The following is a 22,924-nucleotide window of genomic DNA, read 5'->3' on the forward strand; positions in this document are numbered from 1 at the left end:
TTGGTCAATGGTCGATACAAAACACAATTTATACTTCACAAACAACTCTACAATTAGTAAAGAGGCAAGTAAAGGTCGGATCTCAAGGGACGGGTATTGAAATGAGAATTCTATTGTAACTAGTAGTGTCTAGGGGGTGTCACAAATTGGGTTGATGTAGAAGGTTACTAAACTAAAATAGCAATGAAAATAAACTAGCAAGATGAATAAAAAAAAGGGGTGCAAACAATTGATTAAAAGCACTAGGGTGTTATGGGTTCATAGGGGATTCATGGGATATGATCATACAAACATGTTCTCAAATTATAAGCAAGCAATTATTGTTGTGATGGATGGAGTTGGGTTATATCTTACAATCCTAGGAAAGTTTGGGTCCCGGAGCCGAATCGATTAGATTGTACAACACCTACAAGTCGACTTAATCTTTCCTACTCAACACATGCATGGTCTAACAAGACTCGAGTTGGGTTATGTCTTACAAGTCAAGTTGAAAGGATAGAAGATGATAGTAAATGCAAGGATTCATAGGCTTAGCATTTCATCAAATATAACATGTGCATGTATTAAGATCAAAACAAGCAAGCAAATAAGATATGAAAGCATATTGATTTAAGCATGAATCATTCCCCATGTTGGTTTCCCTAATCACCCATTAAACCCTAGCTAAGAGACTACTCACTCATTATCATATTGATCATGCTAGAAAGGTTGTCAATCATACTAACATAATGAAACATGATGAATAAATGAAAGTAATTAACAATAATTAAAAAGGGATTAAGAGATTATACCTACTAATGATTCCAATAATAAAGCAAGAATAATAGAAGTACTTGAATCCTAGATTGAGAGGTTGTCAATCTCCCAATAATAACCCAAATAATCTTCAATTACCCAAAATAAAGGAAGAACAAGAGAGAGATTAAAGAACTAAAACTTGGATTAAAACTTGATTAATACTTGATTACAATATTGAAGAGAGATTTGATTGATATTAACTACACTAATTATTGATAAGAAGAACATGCTCCTCTAATTAGACTAATGGGGTATTTATATTGAAAATTAGGGAGGATGCGTTAGGGTTAACTAAGGGCTAAACTAGTAATTACACTTTTTAAGTTGAGCAAGGAGAATCCGGTATTTTCTGAGAGAAGGGCTTCTCTTTTCGTAGCTTGAAGAATGAAAATCGTGCTGTACTGAAATCCGTGCGGATTAGAGTCGGGACGGCCGGATCTGGGCTGAGGAATCCGAGCGGATCCTTGGGCAAGACGCTCGGATTTGTGAGGGGGAATCCGAGCGGATTCCAAGGTGGGACGCTCGGATTGGGCTGGACGGACGGGCGGATTTGGTACAATCCGTTCGGATTGTAGTTCAGCGTCAATTCTTCTTCTTTTCTTCCCTTTTCTTCATAAATTCCTTGGGGATTTCCTCGGGGACTCAAGGATCCTTTTCTCAACATTGCTCTTCTACTATGATATGTGCAAAGGCCTTCTAGTCTTGTCTCTCCTTGATGCTTGGTCATTGAATACAATCAATTTAGCCTCGTTTTGCCATGAAAATGCAAGATTCTTACTCCTTTCCTACCAAGGGATCAAAATCTCAAAGAATATGCAAAACAAAGAACTAAAGATAAGAAATGACCCAAATAGGCACTAAAAGCATGGAAACAATGGTAATTCGGGGGCTAAATATGCGCCAATTATGGTCACATCAAATATCCCCAAACCGAACCTTTGCTCGTCCCGAGTAAAGAGGTGACAAAGACTAGGACCAATACTAACCTAACCTAATAATAATAGCCGATATGAGACAATTAGCGGGTCTCACTCCGCCCCTTCAACTCACAACAAGACAACCATGAGGTAGGATGCCTTCTTGCAAGGCAAGGTGGGTCTTGCCAAAATGGCGACACATCCAAACATTAAAGCACAAAAAATCACATAATGGATGCATCTACAAAAAGAATAGCCACTTTCCCCATCTAAGTGGCGGAAATTATCTACAAGGGAAGCAATTCAAGGGTACACAATCCTTCATAGATGCAATTTGTTCAAACTACTAGGCCTAGAAGGATACCAATAAATCACCTCCAAAAGGTGTCAAGCTAGGGTACCTTTGTCCTCAATCGTTAAATGCTTTTGTCAAGAGTAGACTCCCTATGGTGTTAGAAACACTGGAGGATCGCGGAATTCCCCCTCTTGCCTAGACAAGAAGAAGGGTCGTCCCCTCTCTACCATGCACAAAAATGGATACGATGGATAAAGGGATCGATAGATTTTTGAGTTTCACTTTGGGAGTTTGCTTTTGTTTTTTTGTTTTTCCCCCCAATTTCTTGTGGCATTTGACATTTGGGAACACTTTCTTGCCATTTCTTTTTGATTTTTGGCATTTCAACACTTGACAACTTTTTGCATTTCTTTTTGAACATTTTCAAAGTCACCCCAATTAGTAACGAGGGTGCCTTGTATTTGAAGCTTTAGGAGTCTATTTTTGCTCCTCTTTTCATTTGATGCATTTTTGCAAACTTTCTTTCACTTTTCATTTCTTTGAACTCAAATTGATTTCTTTTTGTGCCCATTCCCTTTGATGACAAAAATGTGGTAGAACATGGATGAATGATGGAAGTATGCATGGTTTCAAGGGTCACCTTGGAATAAACGGTAGCCAAGGAGTTATCACACCACAAGGTACTCTTGACTAGACCTTAAACCATGGGTCAAAGGATACTAGCATGACACATCCTAGGGTGTTTTACAAGTATTCTAACAAGCAAAGTCTTAAGAATAAAAAGCATCTACTAGGGCCTATATACACTTGTCAAGCTTCCAAAGTAGACGGTTTCGCAAAATTTTTCTAACATGCAAACTACATGCCATGATGCAACTAGCATATACACATCCTAATGCAAATGATTCTACCAACTAATATGACATATAATCTAAATGTAAGTCCTAAGTTCACATTGTTTTACCGCATCAATCAAAATAAAGCCACATAGTCATTAACATAAAGAGGAAAAAGGAGATTGGAAAGATCATACCATGCGGTTTTCAATATCCTCATGTCTCGGATGTGGCGTAGTCAATCAAAGTGAACAAGGATAAAACAAACACAATATATACAAGACAATATATACAAAGGAAATGAACTTGTTTTTGGTTTTTCAATTTTTTTGTTTTTTGAAATTTTTCAATTTTTATGGTTTTTGAATAAAAGTTAAGTGTTAGAATTCCCATCCCCACACTAATATGGGCATTGTCCTCAATGGCCAAAATGATGGAAATTATGCAAAAATGATGCATGATTTCTATACTAAATGCAATTCTACACTAAGCTATACTACATGATGCATGGTTTTTGTTATGACGGAGAGGATAATTTAGATTACCTCCCGTTGTGTATGCATCAACTTCCCCAAACCAAATAAGACACTATTGCTAATGTCAAAGCATTGGGGTAGTTCATGCACACACTATGCTATGCATGAAACTAGATTGTCATTTTGGATTTTACAAAAATGGGAACAAAAAGTAAGAACACCTCAATGGAACCGAGGTGTGAGTCCTTTGATGTTGCTAGGACTAAACCAACAATGATCAAAATGAAATAAAATACAAAGACATATAGACAAACCATGGGAGTGTAGGAGTCTCCAAGGCTAGTCTTCCATCATGCTATTATCATCATCACTTCCCTCATGAGAAGTGGTCACATTGCCACTTTCCTTGGCACTTTCTTTATCACTTTCTTCATTATCTTGCTCATCATCATCTTCACCATCTCTTTCTCCATCTCCACTTGCTTCTTCCTCAATATTATCATCAATCTCCTCATCATTTCCAACAACCTCATTGTCTTCCACCACGTCCCTAGATGCACCCGGAAACAAGGCTTCTTTATCCGCCCAACTAGGCAAAGGACAAGATGGATCAAGGAGTCCTTGCCTAGCTAGATGTAGGAGGGGAGGATATTGAGCCAAATATGCATTCTTCCGATCTTCATAAGCTTGCTTGTGCATTGCTTGCATGAGAAGAGTGACATAGTCTTTCCCAATTTCAACTCCTTGCGGTTTGAACTCTTCATACACAAAGGGTTAAGGCGGTATAACAATGGAAGAGGAGGGGGTTTCATGATCACCCTTTTGTTGTTGAATGATGTACTCGGCCTCTTCGGATAGGGGAAGTAGATAGTTGGTCCGGTGGACACTTAGACGACAAATCTTCGCGGGTAAAGTGAATGATCGAGCCTCACTAGTAAGCCACCCATACTTGGTGTCAAGGGGATTGTGAGCAACCCACTTGAACTTGTTAATCATGATAGACATATCAATAAGATGGCCACCTTCCTTAGCCTTGTACTTGCTATCCTTATTGAAATTAGGATCAAAGTGCTTGGCGAGGACCGTGACTAGGCCGCCATTAACAATAACGGTTGTACCCTTCTTCCCACTATCTACATGGAGCCATCTATCAACCAATAGCCTCAAAGAATTGTAAGGCTTGGTATGAATTCTTCCAATATTCAAAGCCGATTCAAGGAGAATAAAATCAAGTCTTGTGAAATGATCGGTGTCTTTCCTAGCAATTATGGTATTTCCCACAACTTTGTGCCATACTCTTATGCCCGGATGATGGACCAAAAGAGCACGACAAGCATGAAAATCATCAAATTTCTTCCCGGAGATTGCCTCCCAAAGAGGCTCGGGGTCATACTTCCCATATTGCTTATGATATTTCTTTTCATCGCTAAGACCCAAAATTTCACCCAATTCCGAAAAGGTAATGCGTCTACTAGTGTTAGCTAGACGAAACTCAAGATTTTCCCTATTTTCAACTTTTGTCACTTTTAAAAAACTTAAGAATTCCAAGACAAGGGAGGGGTATGTTACTTCCTTTGTTTCAAACAATTTCTTCAAACCCATGGCATTGAAAAAGGCTTTTGTTTGTTCAAGAACACCCAATTTCTCCAAAGCATCTTTACATATGAATTTGGTGGATTGAATTGATTTCATAGCAAACTTGGCAAATGTCTTTCTATGGGTATCGGAAATAAAAGTTACCTCCGGATAATGCAAGACTTGATCGATTACCGGAGTAGAAGGTGATGCTCCCATAGAAGTTTGTTGTTGTTGTTGTTGCACTTCCAAATTTGGTGTTGATACCACCATTGCCAAAGCTTTCTTTGTTTGGAGAGCTTTTTGCCTTTGAGAGAGAGCCTTTGCTTTTGGTGCCTTTGTTGCCTTTGTTGCACCCTTTGTCCTTGCCATTTGATGAACTAACCAAGAAAAGAATCAAAAATCTTCAATTTGTAGAATGCCCAAATCGATTTGAAGGTGAAAGGCTTTGCCTTTATGAAATCAAAAATCGACTCAAAGGTTGAAGAATTTGTTCTTGGTTTTGATTGTTATTGAAGATGGAGTGATTGATTTGTTGTTTGAAGGATGGTTTGATTTGATTTTGGTGGATTTTGTTGAGGGTTTTTGTTTTTGTGATGGAGAGGATGAGGGTTTTGATGTTGTGGGTAGTGTTTGTGAATGAATGAATGAATGAATGAAGGTGGGGTGGGTTATAAAGAAGTCGACAATTTCAAAACGCAGGGACAATCCGTGCGGATTGGGCGCAATCCGTGCGGATTCTGCAGCTTCAAAATTTTCAAAATCCCGCCTAGAGACGGGCGGATTCTGGGGAATCCGCTCGGATTCTTTTTGAGGGACGGGCGGATTTTGTGCAGGACGGACGGATTTCAGTCCAGAGAAATTTCTTTGTTTTCTTCAGCTTCAAGACGGGCGTCTTGTATAAAAGACGGACGGATTCTGTGAGACGGGCGTCTTTCCAGAAATCCGCTCGGATTCTTTAACAGTCAAGAAATTTGCAATTTCAGCTCAGCCCAGGACGGGCGTCTTCTCGCAGGACGCTCGTTTTTGCGCAGACGGGCGGATTATCAGAATCCGCTCGGATTCTTTCTCGTTGTACACGTGTTCAGCTCCACCCGTGCACAAACGCAATCCCTTATCATTCTTTCTTTCTTTCTTTCAAATCTTGTGTTCTTCATTGTGGGGGCACTACTAAGGCATGAATAGCCTAGGCAATTCCCATCCCCACACTAAGGTAAAGCACTACACATCAATTAAAATTGTTAGTCCCTCCCTCACTTCTCTCTTTTCATGACAATTATTTTGATCAAAGTAAATAAAATCCAAAAATGAAAAAAATGCAATACAAAAATTGAAAAGTAAGTTAGGGAGTTAGAAATATTTACAAGTGGTGGTTTAGGGAGGACTCCACCAAACTCTCATTCTTGATGAGATGTCAAGGGGGCATGTTCAAGGTGTTGTTGATGTTGCTCAACACCTTGAAGAAGTAGTCAAAAGCTTGTTCATTGTTATGGTAGAGGTCCTCAATAGACCGTGCCCCTTGTTGTTGATCATGATCGATGGCATGCCCAATGTAGGGATTAAAGATCCCTTCAAATTCGTCGTCCCAAAGACCACAAACTTCATTGAGTTGATCATTGAAAATCTCTTGCTTAGATGGAGACAACTCTCCCAATTTCTTCTCTTGGCCAATGAGGCCATCTTCTTCTTCCTTGGTTGATTTTGATGAGCTTTGCAAGCTCTCCTTGTCACAATTCACTTGCTCTTTGAATGGAGCATCTTCAATTTTCTTCCTCCATTGGAGTTCCGGTTTCTTCCTTTCATCTTTCCGGCTATAATGATCAATCATGAAACATGGCTCATGTAAACGAGGAGCTATCATGGTCTTGTCAAGATTAAAAGTTATGCTTTCATCTCCCACTTCTAGAGTGAGCTCTCCATGTTTCACATCAATCACCGCACCCGCGGTGTGTAGGAAAGGTCTTCCTAAGATGATTGGAATGTTGGAATCTTCCTCCATATCAACAATGACAAAGTCCACCGGGATGAAAAACTTCCCAATTCGCACGGGGACATCTTCCCATATCCCTAATGGTGTCTTCGTCGATCTATCGGCCATTTGAAGAGTGATATTGGTGCATTTAAGCTCTCCCATTCCCAACCTTTTACTTACCGAGTATGGCATGACACTCACACTAGCCCCTAGATCACATAAGGCTTTGTTGATCGTTGTGTCGCCAATGGTACACGGTATTGAGAAGCTTCCCGGATCCTTTAACTTTGGAGGTGAACTCCCTTGAAGTATTGCACTACTCACCTTAGTGAAGGCGATAGTCTCAAGTTTCCGGATCGACTTCTTCTTTGTGAGGATATCTTTCATGTACTTTGCATAGGCCGGTACGTGATTGATTAATTCCGTGAAAGGAATTGAGACTTCTAAGTTCTTCACAATCTCCATGAACTTTCCAAGTTGATCATCAAATTTGGGCTTGGCTTGACGACTTGGAAAAGGAAGTCTAATCACAATGGGCTCCTTTTCTTTGGCCTTGTCTTAATTTTTCTTTGAACTTTCTTCTTTTGATGATTCCCCTTCTTTGGGACCTTGCACAACAACTTCATTCTCACTAGCTTTCACAACTTCATCCTCAACTTGCTCCTTCGGTGCCTCATATCTTGTTCCACTTCTCAAGTGAATGGCACTAACCGTTTCATGTCTAGGGGGATTACTTTGAGGTGGTAATTGCCCCTTTTGTCTTTGTGAGCTTGAAGATGCTAGTTGAGTCAATTGTGTTTCCAACATCTTGGTGTGAGCTAGAATGTTGTTGATGGTGGTATCCTTTGCTTGGCTATCTTTTTGCATTTGAGTGAAAAATTCTTGTTGATTCTTTTGCATTTGGAGGACCGCTTTTTGGACATCAAAACCTTGGTCATTTCGGTGATTGTATGGATTTTGATTTTGGTAACCTTGGTTTTGATTGTAAAAGGGTCTTTGATTTTGATTTCTCATGGGTGGTGGAGTGTATGTTGTTTGAGGGTTTTGAACATTTTGGCTTTTGTATGAGAGATTTGGATGGAACTTGGTGTTTTCATTGTAAAAATTTGAATAAGGGGTACCACTTTTGTAAGCTTGGAAAGCATTAACTTGTTCATTTGTTCCCCTACATTCACTTGGGTCATGACCCAAAGTTCCACAATTCTCACATATCCCACTTGGGATTGATGAGGATGCCGTCATGGCATTGACATGATGCTTTGATGATTTTGAGTTTTCCTCAAGTCTAGCCATAGCTTGTTCAAACTTCAAGTTGATTGTGTCAATGTGAGCACTAAGTTGAGCACCCAATTGAGTAACGGAGTCCACTTCATGCTTTCCTCCTCTAGTAGCCTTGCGAGGCCTACTATATTGTGAATTATGGACCGCCATTTCCTCAATCTTGTTCCATGTTTGATTGTCATCAACTTCGGTGAACATTCCATTTGATCCCATATTGAGAATGTTCCTTGAATCTTCATATAAACCATTCCAAAATTGTTGCACTAAAACCCATTCGCTAAGTCCATGGTGAGGACATGAGCGACAAATACCTTTGAACCGCTCCCAAGCTTCATACAAAGATTCTTCATCCCTTTGCTTAAAACCCGTAATTTGAGCTCTTAGCATGTTAGTCTTTTCCGGTGGGTAGAATTTTTTGTAGAAAGCTAGAGCTAACTTCTTCTAAGAATCTATTCCAAGGGTGGCCTTATCAAGGCCCTTTAACCATTGCTTTGCGGTGCCGATTAACGAAAAAGGAAATAAGACCCATCTTATTTGGTCTTGAGTCACGCCCGTTTGAGAGATAGCATCACAATAATCGCAAAAGGTTTCCATATGAGAATGAGGGTCCTCACTAGGCATTCCCCCGAATTGGCTCCTCTCAACTAGTTGGATGAAGGCGGACTTGGCAATAAAATTACCGGTGAGATGTTGCGGGGTAGGAGTACCATTTGGTAGATTCTCCTCGGTGGGTATAGAGTGTGACGAGAATTTAGGCATTGTAGGTGGATTTTGTGGGATATTGTGTAATGGGTTCTCTTCTCCTTCTATTGCGAAAGGATTGACAAACTCACTAGTGGGTTGAACAACTTCACCAACACCTCCCAAATTCCTCCTAACAAGTCTCCTATTATTCGTCAAGGTTCTTTCGATTTCACGGTCAAAAGGTAACAAATCTCTTTGTAACCTTCTAGACATGCAAAATATCAAACAACTCGAAAACAATTAGAACAAACCTTGAGGAGTTTTTACTTCCCCAAGGTGAAAAAGACACAACTAATAACAATAAAAGAAATCTTAAATCAATTAAACACCGTCCCAAGAACGGCGCCCATTTTTTGATCGAGGCCATTTCGTGTTCACAATTAAGCATATGTGGTCGTTGGTCAATGGTCGATACAAAACACAATTTATACTTCACAAAAAACTCTACAATTAGTAAAGAGGCAAGTAAAGGTCGGATCCCAAGGGACGGGTATTGAAATGAGAATTCTATTGTAACTAGTAGTGTCTAGGGGGTGTCACAAATTGGGTTGATGTAGAAGGTTACTAAACTAAAATAGCAATGAAAATAAACTAGCAAGATGAATAAAAAAAAGGGGTGCAAACAATTGATTAAAAGCACTAGGGTGTTATGGGTTCATAGGGGATTCATGGGATATGATCATACAAACATGTTCTCAAATTATAAGCAAGCAATTATTGTTGTGATGGATTGAGTTGGGTTATATCTTACAATCCTAGAAAAGTTTGGGTCCCGGAGCCGAATCGATTAGATTGTACAACACCTACAAGTCGACTTAATCTTTCCTACTCAACACATGCATGGTCTAACAAGACTCGAGTTGGGTTATGTCTTACAAGTCAAGTTGAAAGGATAGAAGATGATAGTAAATGCAAGGATTCATAGGCTTAGCATTTCATCAAATATAACATGTGCATGTATTAAGATCAAAACAAGCAAGCAAATAAGATATGAAAGCATATTGATTTAAGCATGAATCATTCCCCATGTTGGTTTCCCCTAATCACCCATTAAACCCTAGCTAAGAGACTACTCACTCATTATCATATTGATCATGCTAGAAAGGTTGTCAATCATACTAACATAATGAAACATGATGAATAAATGAAAGTAATTAACAATAATTAAAAAGGGATTAAGAGATTATACCTACTAATGATTCCAATAATAAAGCAAGAATAATAGAAGTACTTGAATCCTAGATTTAGAGGTTGTCAATCTCCCAATAATAACCCAAATAATCTTCAATTACCCAAAATAAAGGAAGAACAAGAGAGAGATTAAAGAAGTAAAACTTGGATTAAAACTTGATTAATACTTGATTACAATATTGAAGAGAGATTTGATTGATATTAACTACACTAATTATTGATAAGAAGAACATGCTCCTCTAAATAGACTAATGGGGTATTTATATTGAAAATTAGGGAGGATGCGTTAGGGTTAACTAAGGGCTAAACTAGTAATTACACTTTTTAAGTTGAGCAAGGAGAATCCGGTATTTTCTAAGAGAAGGGCTTCTCTTTTCGTAGCTTGAAGAATGAAAATCGTGCTGTACTGAAATCCGTGCGGATTAGAGTCGGGACGGCCGGATCTGGGCTGAGGAATCCGAGCGGATCCTTGGGCAAGACGCTCGGATTTGTGAGGGGAAATCCGAGCGGATTCCAATGTGGGACGCTCGGATTGGGCTGGACGGACGGGCGGATTTGGTACAATCCGTTCGGATTGTAGTTCAGCGTCAATTCTTCTTCTTTTCTTCCCTTTTCTTCATAAATTCCTTGGGGATTTCCTCGGGGACTCAAGGATCCTTTTCTCAACATTGCTCTTCTACTATGATATGTACAAAGGCCTTCTAGTCTTGTCTCTCCTTGATGCTTGGTCATTGAATACAATCAATTTAGCCTCGTTTTGCCATGAAAATGCAAGATTCTTACTCCTTTCCTACCAAGGGATCAAAATCTCAAAGAATATGCAAAACAAAGAACTAAAGATAAGAAATGACCCAAATAGGCACTAAAAGCATGGAAACAATGGTAATTCGGGGGCTAAATATGCGCCAATTATGGTCACATCAAAGGGGATGATATTCACGAGGTTATTATCTGTTTAATTCATAAAATATGTTGTGTTATGATTTAGTAAAGTGGATTTGAGTAAGTTCTTCTTGTCTGAGAAGTTATTCTGAGTCAGTATTTATGGGAGTTGTATGTAGTTGTGATGAATATCGATGTGGTTGTGGTGCCTCGGGTGGTGATCCGGGCACGATATTTAGTGTTGTAATGCGGGTATTTTCGCACTGCGGTGTGGCTGATGGTGGCGGTGTTGTGATGCCGTCACCGGTTGTGGTTGAGTAGGCGGGATGATTATGATTCGAGTTTCGAAAGTTCATACCGATCATCATACACATAGATTGTTGTTTTGTTTGATGTTGCTTCGTGTGAGTTTCAGTTTGTACAGATAGACAGTTGTTTTGTTATCGATGTTTCTTACCCGTTAAATTTTGGAATGAGGGTAGAGTATGATATGAAAGAGAGTTGTACATGTTTTCGTTATTGTCATGGTATAGTGACATTCATTGATGGGACACGGTTGTGAGAAGTTGTTCTGATAATTTTGATATTGTTTTAAGTTGAGGCATCGTAGTCATAGTCATGATCGATATATGCGGGTGGTTCATAATCCTTTGTTGAGACAAAGTGAGTGTAGGGTGTTGAGTAATTAGTGTTGTGTTAAGTTATGTATGAGTCTTGCGGTAATGAAAGAAAGGAACTTGAGGATCTAGTGTGAGTGTACGTAACAAGTGTGGATCGTGAGTTATGCTTTTGACGATAAGAGTTTTATGTAGTTTATATAGAGAGGTGTGTCATGTTGCGGTAATAGGGAACAAGTGAAGTTTTGGATTAAGTTAAGGATTTTGTGGTATAGGTTAGGTGGTGTGACGAGTGAAGTGAAGTATGAGAGTTGTTTAAGTAAGAGAGCCTTGGATATGTGCATGGCGAGTGTTTAGGTTCTAGGTGGTTATCTTTGACATGCGGTGGTGATGAGGATAATGAAAAGATATATCTAGGATTTAGTATTAGTGAGTTACGAGGAAGTAACATTTATCTTAAGAGGAGTAGGATGCGATAAAATAGATTTTGATGGTTGTACATATGGTAGTATATTTGGAAGTAGAGTGTTGGTGTAGCATAAGGTATGGATTTGTATTTGTTGTGGTTGATAGTGTTAAAAGGTCATGGACGTGCTTGTAGTAGTTCAATGTTAGGAATGCGAGAATACTTCGATAGTGTTGACAGTTGGATGATGAGGTTATGAGTGTGAGTAAACTTCGAGGACGAAGTTCCTTTTAAGGGTGGTAGAATGTAACATTCCGTTTGATGTTTATGTAGTTGGTTATGTATGGAGTTAGTGTCGGGAGAGTTTATGATGTAGTTGATACGACATCGTGAGCGAGGTGTGGAGGTAGGAATAGTTGGTAGAGTTGGTGTTAAGAGTTCATGGTTTCATGTTCTGTAAGTTGGGGTTTTGTTTTGAGTTCTTAGTAGCTTTGTTGCGTCTTGACCGAGTTAGTATGTTTGTTTTTATGTATGGGTTGAACTTTGGGGACGAAGTTCTTTTTAAGGAGGGAAGACTGTAATACTCCGTATTTATGAGTCTTTGGGTACTCTATCGAGTAGGCCTTACTCTGTCGAGTAAGGGTGAGTTGCGTTTTAAAATAGTTTCGACTGTTGGGTACTCGATCGAGTAACTAGGATACTCGATCGAGTAAGGGGGCACTCGATCGAGTACCTTAGCTACTCGATCGAGTAGCTCGGTTAGCGGGTGATAATTCGACGGGTTTTGTTAATAACACGGATTAATATATAAATCTTTCCGTCACTTTCTCAATACACTTTTACAAACCTAATAACATTAAAAGGGAGATTCAAGTTACGTTCTTCGTATTCATTCGTGTTGTTGACAAATCCCGGAGCTTGAGAGGTCGGATTCCATCGTTCTTTATACCTTTGTGATCCTTGCGTCGAGGGTAAGATCTACATACCAATTTTATAGTATTTCGTCAAGTTTCGTTAAACCCTAATTTTAGGAATGGTGGTTTTGTGTTAGTTTTGTGATTGTTAGTAATTATTGGATTATATGTTAGGAGGAGGATTCGTAGAAAAGGATTTGTGATACAGCTGTTGAGACCGTCTGATTGTGTTGCTGTTCCAGGTAGGATTTCCTACTCAGTATTAGTCCCATAATGGGATGATTGTTGATGTGTTGAGATTGATTGTTTGATATAGTAATTGTATTGTGATTGTGATTGTGATCGTTGTCTATGGTTCTCGAGGCGTGTCCTCGGCTGAGTGGGGTCACTTGCGGGAGTGGCTTCACGCCCTAGTTTCGCCTTCTGTGGAACCCGCCACAGAAGGGATGTGCACATTAATGGACAGGGTTATCGCTCATTATGAGGAGCGGGGATTTGGTGGGTGCGGCTGCGGTCCCCCATGGCGGGGTGGTCCAAAGTGGACGATCGGTGATTGAGATTGTTGGAATTGGTGTGGTTGTGTGTGTGACGGTTAAACTGTCTGTTTATCTTATTGTTGATATATATTGAGTTGTGTGATTAGTATCGACCCGTTTAAATGTTTTAAAATGTGGTGATCCATTCGGGGTGGTGAGCATTATTTGAGCAGGTATGATATGACGCGTATGGGATAGCTGGGATGAGTCATCACGTGGCAGTTGGAAGTCTTCCGCTGTGTCAGACGATGTTTTATAGCTTTGATAGTTTTAGCAGTAGACCGTCTGAGGATCTTTTATTTCTTTTTATCAGTTTGGTATTGCTATGTAATCACTTTAAACTTTATTTACTTTTAAAGTTGTTTCGTTATTGTCTTATGAATATCATGCCTCGGGTAACCGAGATGGTGGCATCCTTATACCTGAGTGGTCCTGGTAAGGCACTTGGAGTATGGGGGTGTTACAACTATAGTGTAGGCGGCATTAGAATTAGGGAACCCTGAATCGCGCCGTGGTCGATCGACCGTCCAACCTGGTCGATCGACTGGCCTCGTGAGGTCTTGTTTCGTTTTAATTGTTTTTACTGCTAAGTTCGACAAATCGAATGCATGCGACTAGTTGAATGCTTAGTAATTGACTGACCCATTAGATCGAAAGATAGGGAAGGTTATTAGAGTACCAATTAAAATGACTAAACTATGCTGAGATCGAAAGATAGGTATCGTTTAGATTTTTAGTCACTTTTCAGGACGAGAGTCAGTATTAGTGATATTAGGGACGCGTAGAGAGATCGAAAGATGCTACTTGTTAAGAGTGGACCGAGAGGACCTCTTGTTTTCCCGCCTCATGTGTTTGATTTAGACCTACTTAGTATGCTACCGCCGAAATTATAGTGAACCGACCATCCTAGTACCCTTCTTTATATTTGATTTAATACATTTCTTTAGTTTAATTTTACTTTTATTGCCTTAGCTATAGACCAAATCAAAGCAAACCCCCACACACTGTTACCTTAGGACTAAATTCAGACAACTAATAATTACATCTGCCTCTCTGTGATTCGACCCTGCTACCGCTATCTATAGTTGTAGTTGGAAATTATAAATATTATTTTTGGTACTCACAACGACGGGTATCAACGCACGTCCTGGCTTTGAATATGCTCAGGTCTGTAAGAGGATCCGCTCGGGCTGGGTCTCGGGACGCTCGGATCATAGGTCTGGGATGCTCGTCCTCAGCTTGGGACGCCCGGATCCTGGGACAGGGTTTCTTCTCTTATTCTTGGCTACCTAAAAATCCGTGGGGACTGTCTTAGGGACGCATGGATCTTTCATCATTGCCTATTTCACTTGATTTATTTGCTTAGGCCTCCAGTGTTGGTCTCCTCTTCGGTGCTTGGTCATTAGATGCGATCCATTTAGCTCTATTTTGCTCCATAAATGCAAGGATGTCAATCCTAATAGATGCTAGAAAGCATGGGAGCAAGGTTAATTCGGGGACTAAATGTGCTCAAATATAGGTCACATCACTTGGTATCTGCAGTTCCCTTCCTCTACTTGACCAAGTACACCCCTTAAGGGTCTCACGCATATTCCGACTCGCATAGTTCCACACGCAATCTTATTCCGTATGTTTCTAAACGCAAGCACGGTAAAGTAGATACCATAGATATGACATAAGATACACACATAACGATAACTAGCATGTGAATAAGGCTTTTTTTTCCTGAACAACTCATCTGAAAACAACAACATGCTCACATATAAACATCTAACATGCTTCACATTGACTTAGGTACCATTACTCATATAATCACACCATGTACTACCACATGAACCTATCTTAAAAGCATCAAGGTGCAACAGTTATATGCACACCAATGAACGCCCCATCACCCCATGCATTGTGACCGACTCGAGTTAAGGGGATAAGAGTACAACCTTGGAACGTCTCCCAAGCTTTCCATGAGTTCTCTACAACTCAAATTGGGTTTATTTTAATTGACACACCTAAGTTCATTCATTCATTAGTTTAGGCTTCAAAATCGTCGCTCTGATACCAATTTGTAAGACCCCCATTAGTCGTGAGGCCTTCCTCAAGGCCATCCTAGCTAGTGATAGTGTCACATCACTTGGTTTTCCAAGCTTGTAGTGTAAACAAACGAATAGAAGCAGTTTAAATAGATAAGTGTTATGAAATATTAGTTAGTGTGGATGTCCATTGGGCTTATAGTCTTATACCCATTATATATGTAATTAGGGTTCCGATTCACCCTTCTCCTATGTACTATATATACTCCCATCAGTAATGAATAATAGATAACTCTCTTCACTCTCTCAATCTTTATGCTTGTTTTCTCTCTACATTTTCTTCTCTAATTCTTATTCTATAACACGTTATCAGCACGAGATTCTACCAACTGAATTAAATAAAGAAACAATCCGTCAAATTTCAAGGACTAATTCATCAACTGGATGATTCCTACCTTACACAACTCATATAGGAACGTTTATGTTTCAATAATTTCTTCCTCTTTTGTCTAATCGTATGAATGGCCACGTTGTATTGTAGCAGTTTCAATATTACATAAGCACATATTCTATGGATTAAACATTCCTCAGTGCGGTATGTAACATTGTAGTTCTCGCCAAACCCGATTTTATTTGTGCATTGCTAAGTCACGATTCGTGACATAATGATTATAATTATGTTATTTTATTTCAACTAATACACATAAGGATATTACTATACTTCCTTGTGGTTTTAGTTTTCATTCTTCATATAATCCTTGTATCTTTATAAACAAGGAGTTTATAATTTCTTTATCTTTATAATAAGGAATTTAGAATCCTTGTATCTTTATAATCAAGGAGTCTATAATCCTTGTATCTTCATAATCAAAGAGTATAATCCTTGTATTTTCATAATGAAGAAATAATATACGCTAATTCTTTAGTTATAGGATTTAGCGAGATATTAATACATAGAAATTGAGTTACGAAAGCAGTCTTATTACTCGTTTCTTTGTCTATATCCTTGGAATTTGAAAATATTGAATTTCAATCATCATAGTTTGTTGACTGAAATTATTTCCTAATTAATTTTCGGCATCAACGCCTGTTGTTGGACCATATATATGATCGAGTTTTGATAATGACAAGCATGTGCTTTGTTTTATATAAACTCTTGCCTGTAATCGTTTGTTTAGTCTTTGTTAGATTAACTTAGGTTTACAAGTTAGCAAGTGATGTTATAGCATTCTTAGCTATAACATTGAATATTTGTGAGGCATCATTCGAGTAATGTTATAGCAGCTTGAGCTATAACATTAAAGGTTCTTAAAGCATCATAAGCAACTGTAACAAGTTTCAAGTATGATGATCATTCAAGCAAAAGGCTAGATCAAGTCTTTAACAAAGTTCAAGATGAAGAGCTTTTGGTCAAGATAAAGAGAAGATCCTTTACTGAAGATCTCCAGGAAGATTAGTTAGTATAGATCTTCATCTAATGACGGTATCTTAAGATAAGAGTATTGGGAAAGTAAAGTTATAGCTATTTCACCTATAACTTTACTAACCAAAATTAAAGTTATAGCTGTTTCTACTATAACTTTAGGTAGCATTTTAATGGCACGATTTTAATAGTTTTAAAATCATTTTTCAGAGGATAAAATTCTTTAAACGTATTTCGAAATCATTTGTGTATATAGTAGAGTTGAATTATGGGATATTATTATAGGTGACTTGCATATCTCTATTGGTTAGTAAAACGATTTATGGGTCGTCATGCTACCTAGGGTTTGCTAGTCTATTTAACCTAACCCTAATCCATGAAGATAGGTTTTTTATCCAAGATGGGCACGGGCCTAGGGTTTGTTAGTGAGCGCAAACCGTTGGGGCGTGTGAGGTTGTTATGGTTAAGTAAACTATCTAATCAAATCTAGCTTATATTTATATAAGATATTTTCCTATCTTTATAATATATGATTTGATTTGTTTACTTATCCTAACATCTTAAAAGATATAGTTTTAGATAACAAATAAGATTTACTTTTATCTTATTTACCTAAACTATGATATCTTGGATTTAATTAGGAAAGAGATCAAGATTTATCTCTTGAAGTCTTTGCCGCCTATCTCACGGCATCCTAGGGTTTCGTGCAAACCCTAGTTCTCTCCTCTATTATAAATACAATTGATCATTCCTTATTTTAGTAAGCTTTTCGAAATACAACAATCTTTGCAAAACATATTTGAGTTTAAATCTTAATTGTCTTATTGTTTTGTTTTTGAAAATATTGCGAAAAGTCGTGCTCTTCAAATTGCTTATCTTTCTTAAGATTACGGCATAAGATAATAGTACTTCATATTGTTTCTTACTCGTTCAATTGTGTGAACACTTAGAAGAACAATCAAGTGATTTCTTAGTAACTTAAGATAGTCAAATCGAATATCTAGTGATATTCAAATCGAGTTATAGTTAGAGTTAACTATACGAGTTGGGTTGATAATTTTGTAATCCGGAGTAAGGTACTAAAATTATTAATCGAGAATAGTGGACGTAGGCTTCGATGTGTGAAGCTGAACCACTTCAAATATCGTGTGTCCTTGCATCTTTCATTTCAGTCATTTCATTACGTTCATAATCATTTGATTAATTAGTTAAAGTTTAATCAATAAACTTTAAGTAATTAATTACCTTGATATAAAATAAAAAGTAGGCATAATTTTTAAATACTCAATTCACCCCCCCCCCCCCTCGAGTATTTCGGGTGTGATAGACTTTTCAATTGGTATCAGAGCCTCGTGCTCTTGATTGCCTAACCGCAAAGAGGCTAGATCCGTCTATCTTTTTATCTTTTTATTTTATCTTTTTCCGCTGCCTTACACGTGTGAAATGGATTCCAAGTATCTTAAGTGTCCCGTCTTTGATGGGAAGAATTATGGACTTTGGAAAAACATGATGACACACTACATAAAAGGACATGATTGGGAGTCTTTGAACGATTATAAAGAACGGACCACATAAAATTTTGGTCGCATCTTCGGAAGGCACTATCTATGAGAAAAAGAAGAAGACTATGTTGAGGTGATTACAAGAAGGTGAGAAAAACTCGAAAGCGATAAGCCTGTTACAAAACGGCATGACATCGATCGAATTCGATCGTTTTTCTTCTTGCACTTCGACCAAGGAAATATGGGATGGTCTTGAGTTGGCTTATGAGGGAACATCTATTTTGTAAGGAAATATCGCATTGATTTTTGCCGATTCAAAAACATGAACTTTTTAGAATGGAAAATAATGAATCACTAGATAGCATGTCAGCACGATTTTCTACTATAGTCAATGAGCTCAAAAATCTTGGTAAAACTTTTAACTCCGAGGATATTGCTAGAAAAGTACTTAGGAGTTTAACCAGGAAATGGCGTCCCAAGGTCACGCTTATAGAAGAAGTTAGAGATCTCACTTCCCTTCCCTATGCAGAACTTATTGGTGCTCTCATGGCCCATGAACTCGTCCTGGATGACGATGAGGCCGAGTCCAGTAATAAAAAGAGCATGGCTCTACAAGCTTCTGCTAAGGAAGAAGAAGATGTAGAAATAGAGGACGAAACGGTCTTGTTTGCTAAACGTTTCAACAAACGCATGTTCAGAAATAAGCAAGCAAAATCGTTCAATAATAATAATAATAAGTTCTCTAATAAGAAAATTTCAGAGTCAAAGAATACGTTTGCTAATAGAGGATGCTTCAAGTGTGGAGAATCCGGTCATATGATTAAGGACTGTCCCACATGGGAGAGAATCAAAGACAAAGCAAAACGGGAGAAGACCAAGAAGGAATTCAAGCAAGTTATGATAGCATCTTGCTGGGGAGATCTCGACCCTGAGGACGACGAAGCATCAGAAGAAGAAGAAGAAGTTGCTAACCTATGCTTAAGCAACGTCGGTCTTGACCTCTTCTCAGACGATGATAAAGATAGTGTGGACTCCTCGCCGCTTTGCTTCCTAGGAGATTCCGATTAGGAGAAGAAGAAGAAGAGGTAAGTTATCTTGAACTCAAGAAGAATGTTAAGAAATTATCTAAGAAGGCTTTAATATAATATTTTGAGCAATCTCTTGATAAGTGTCACGAACAAGAAATGGAATTGAAAGACTTGAAAGAACAAATTCTCGATATTGCTGAAGAGAATCAACTCCTTAAAGAAAAGGCCAAAAAGCTCAAATCTAAAGTTCTGACCAATATGGCTACAACTTCAGATACGACAAATCCGAGAAGAAGGCTCTTGAGTCTAAAGTTATAGCTAATGAAGCTATAACCTCAGACCTAAAACTCAACATTAAGCATCTTCAAGCCAAAGTTATAGCTAGTGAAGCTATAACATTGGAATTGAGGAAAGTCAAAGAGCGTCTTGAGTCCAAGGCTACGGCTAGAGAGGCCGTAATCTCTCGATCAAAAGAAGGAGATCGAATCCTTAACTCGGCCAGTTAAAGGAATCTAAAACCGTTCTTTCAAATACTAAAAGAACGCATACCGAGACGGTTCGAGTTCTTAATGATAGATTCCAAAACTTTCGTAACAATTATGAAGAGACTCATCCTCCCAAAATCATAGAGTCAGACCATTCTAAATGCAACAAAGAAATAGAGTCCTTAAAAGAATTACTTTTGCATGCTAGAAAGGTTCATGAGAAATGGGAAGGTAGCACACGTGTTCTAAATTTCCTAACTGAGAAATCAGATAATAACATGAAAATGGGATTAGGGCACGAGTGCTATGGTCGTAGAGATCACTCTAAAGGCAAATCAAACCCTTCCGAACGAGACTTCAGAAGGAGAAAATATACAAATTTACCAGAATATTTGATTTGCAATTACTGTGGTCATACTGGACATATCCAAGAAAATTGTGTCAAATATGCTCAAGATTTAAGAAAAGGAATCAACTTTGTCAAAGCATCCGACACGATTTTCGAGGATAATGACTGTACCCCATTAGAACCAAGTACAAGTGAAGAACGCAACAACGATCATCGTTGGTTCTATGACATGAGCTTTGATTTCAATAAGACTAAAAAAGTTAATCAAACACGAAAACCTAAAGAGCCCGTCAAAACCAAAGCTCCCCCAAAACAACCTGAAAGACCAAGACATAAGGAACCCACAACTAAACCTAAGACGGTTCCTAAACAAACCCATTCGGCTGCTAAACGAAAAGTTATAAGGAAGGTCTGGGTTAGAAAAGATCTAGTTTTTAGAGTGACTAACGTCAAAGGACCCAACTTAGCTTGGGTACCTAAAAACTATATCTAATCATTTTGCAGGTTGTGGTGAAAGAAAATAACCTATGGTATCTTGATAGTGGATGTTCAAGGCACATGACTGGAGATGTAAATTTGTTTCTTTCACTTGAACCCTTCGATGGAGGTAAGGTCACATTTGGTGATAACAAGAAGGGCAAGATCATCGGTGTTGGTAAAGTTGGAATATCCTCTTCTCATGCAATTAGTGATGTTTATTTTGTTAGTGGTCTCAAGCACAATTTACTGAGTATCTCTCAATTATGCGACAAAGGAAATAAAGTTGTCTTTCATTCAGATTCCTGTCGAATAATAATTGAAGGAACGAGTAGTGTTGTGCTTGAAGGACACCGTAGAAGGAATGTCTATATGATTGATTTAAATAATATTCCTACTAACACGTTCACGTGCATGAAAGTAACGACAGATGATCCGTGCCTTTGGCACAAAAGATTTGCTCACATAAATTCAACAACGTTGAATAAGTTAAAGAAATGGAATTTGGTTAAAGGACTTCCATCAATCAAATTTGATCAAGAAACCCTATGTGATTCTTGTGCTCGTTGCAAACACGTTAGATCATCGTTCAAACCCAAGAGAATAGTAAGTACCAAGGAACCACTAGAACTCGTGCATATGGATCTTTGTGGTCCAATGAAGGTAAGAAGTAGAGGTGGATCCAGGTATGTCTTCGTTTTAGTTGATGATTTCTCTAGATATGTTTGGCCTATATTTCTCTTTTCAAAAGATGAAACTTTCGAAGAATTTGCAGTTCTAATGAAGCGTGCCCAAAATAAATATAAATCAAAGTTAGTCTCCATTCGTACGGATCACGGCACCGAATTTGATAACCATGCTTTCATACAATATTGTAGGGAGAATGGTGTTGGGCATAACTTCTCGGCACCACGAACCCCACAGCAAAACGGTGTTGTGGAACGTATGAATAGAACATTGGAGGATATGGCACGCACGATGTTATTGTGTAGTGGTCTACCTCGAAATTTCTGGGCTGAAGCTATTAGTACTGCATGTTATGTTCACAATCGAGCTTTGATCAGACCTATTCTCAAGAAGACTCCTTACGAGCTTCTTAGGGGACGTAAACCTAACATATCACATCTACGTTGCTTCGGGAGTAAATGTTTTGTCCATAATAATGGCAAAAATAGATTAAGCAAATTCGATCCCAGAAGTGACGAAGAGGTGTTTGTCGGTTATTCTAATCATAGTAAAGCATATAAGGTTTTTAATAAAAGAACCTTATGCATCGAAGAAAGTGTTCATGTTGTTTTTGATGAGAATAATATGTTTGACAAAGCTGAACAGGATGAGGAAGAAGATTTGAACGAACCTGATTTCCGACTATCCAGAGATGAACTTCCAGAATTGGATGATGAAGATAAAGAAATTGTGGGCACAAATGATGAACAAGGAAGCCCTTCGAATGATAAAGGAAAGAGTACCGAGAGTTTAGTTGATGATACTAAAACCTCTTCTCAATCTAAGCAATTGGAGGACAAAATTATAACTGATGAAGCTATAACTTTAACCTCTAATCAACGAACTAAGTCTAAAGTTATAACTGATTCTGTTATAACCCCAGACTTGGATTCAGGGGGAACAAGGCTTGAACCCCAATCATTCGAAGAAGGTGAGACGAGTTCAGATGAAGATGTGCCTCCTGTCTCTAAGAAATGGAAATATAAGGATTCTCACCCAATGGAAACCATCCTAGGAAGTCTGAATGAAGGCGTTCGAACTCGGAGAAGACTTAACAACTTTTGCTCATTTTACTCCTTTCTTTCAACTATTGAGCCAACAAATATCAAAGAAGCACTTGCCGAACCAGATTGGATCATTGCTATGCAAGAAGAGCTTCAACAGTTCGAACGAAACAAAGTATGACATTTGGTTCCAAGACCTAAAGACCGAACGGTTATCGGTACAAGATGGGTTTTCAGGAACAAGCTGGACGATACATGAGTTATTGTACGAAACAAAGCTAGATTGGTTGTACAAGGATATAATCAACAAGAAGGAATTGATTACGATGAGACCTTCACACCTGTAGCCAGACTTGAAGCTATCAGATTATTAATAGCATTTTCTGCTCATAAAGGAATTAAACTTTTTCAAATGGACGTTAAAACAGCTTTTCTTAACGGTTATTTGAATGAGGAGGTT

General features: G+C 38.4%; 1 non-coding gene across 1 annotated transcript; it reads left to right on the plus strand.

Annotated features, from left to right (window-relative positions):
• The first annotated feature begins 8,430 nt into the window (after window positions 1-8,430).
• LOC141616401 (small nucleolar RNA R71) lies at window positions 8,431-8,537 on the plus strand. The gene has a single exon (XR_012530751.1). It is a non-coding gene; the product is annotated as a small nucleolar RNA R71 (small nucleolar RNA).
• Window positions 8,538-22,924: the final 14,387 nt, after the last annotated feature.

This window comes from Silene latifolia, chromosome 11 (assembly GCF_048544455.1).
Source record: "Silene latifolia isolate original U9 population chromosome 11, ASM4854445v1, whole genome shotgun sequence".
In the NCBI taxonomy this organism is placed as follows: domain Eukaryota; kingdom Viridiplantae; phylum Streptophyta; class Magnoliopsida; order Caryophyllales; family Caryophyllaceae; genus Silene; species Silene latifolia.